The sequence below is a fragment of the Stigmatopora argus genome, chromosome 4, assembly GCF_051989625.1.
Source record: "Stigmatopora argus isolate UIUO_Sarg chromosome 4, RoL_Sarg_1.0, whole genome shotgun sequence".
Lineage (NCBI taxonomy): Eukaryota > Metazoa > Chordata > Actinopteri > Syngnathiformes > Syngnathidae > Stigmatopora > Stigmatopora argus.
In genome coordinates this window covers 3,641,690-3,643,188 of record NC_135390.1, presented here as the reverse complement: position 1 = coordinate 3,643,188, position 1,499 = coordinate 3,641,690, and positions in this window count along the sequence as shown.

Below are 1,499 nucleotides of genomic sequence, written 5' to 3'. Positions count from 1 at the left end.
TTTTCCAAGTAGTGCTTCTTTCCGCCGCTAATACCGACGCCTGGCACTGTGAGAGCTCAGCTCACCTAGCATCCACCTTCCTCTGCCCAGTTCGTTGTTGCAATGCGGAAGTGCGTGAACGTGTCTCCAGTGCGCAAAGAACCTTTTTCATTTGTATCATTAAATATCTCGTGCATCCATTATTGAATATGGTTGGTGAAAAGCGAAAGGCTTCTATTGAGGGAGGTGCAAGGAAGAGGCAAGCCATTTCATTTGAAATGAGTGGCAATAATAACGAAGTTTGATGCGCGTCAGAAAGTGGTGAGCGTTGCACGTGAATACAACTTGAATCGTTCGACCGTCAGTACCATTTATAAACAAAGATCGAGCAGCAGGACCCAAATATGGAACGTTGCACAAAGTTTGCAAATCAATTGAATGATGCCATACAGTGCTACCGCATCATTTATGATGAAAAAAGAAAACTGCAATCGTCATTACTATGAAGACTCGAATAATCGTATGCCTACGATTATTTTTTCAACTCAAATTTTCGCATGCCTACGATTCTTATTCGGGTGCCTACGATTATTAATTTTTGCCTCAATTAAGTCCGTGCAGCAGCAACATTGTTCTATGTCATTAACTTTCTACGTGTAAAGCACACGTGCTGTTTTTACTAATGTATAGGCAGCTACCGCTGTCAGTCTTGCAAAGTTACCGTGCTAACGGGCTTCTGCATCCGGTTAGGTCTTTTCAAAATGTGACTGCAGGGTCAGAATAGTGAAGAACAATTGGTAAATTTGAAGTACACTAAGTATGTAATCGATCATCATGACTTTAATTTGTAGCTAATTGTGGAATTTAAACATATTATTTTGTTTCATGCTACTAGTAAACTGTTGATTAAAATAATAATGATTGTCCTTGTTATGATTTTATAATAAATATTCCATCATAGCTTTAATTCTATGCATCGAATCTGTTTAGACACTAATTATCTCGTGCCTACTAATATTCATTATTTTTGGAATTTTCCACTGCCTACTATTATTCCGGTGCCTACTATTATTAATTCATTTGGAATTTTCCACTCCCTACTATTATTCCAGTGCCTACTATTATTCGGGTCTTCATAGTAGATAGCTTCTTTCGGCCAGTTTCTAGTAAATCTCTCTCTCTCTCTAATGTATGTATACAGTACTGTATGTATTCTCTCCATTTTATTAAATGTTTTTTTCAGTACAAACCAGTGTGTGTTACTTATACAAGCCTTAAACATATAAATGCACTTATATAAACCTTCAATACTTATATAGGCCTTAAACATAAATTATAATACAAAATATAGCACTGAGCAAATTACGAACAAATTCAACTTATGAACAATCGCTCGGAACCTAACTCGTTCGTAAGTAGGGGAGCGTCTGTATTACAATGGACAAAAAAAGGGGCGGCACGTGAGCGCCCCTAGCGGTGACGCCGTACGTACAAAAAGACATGAAGGAATTTCCGCTGAC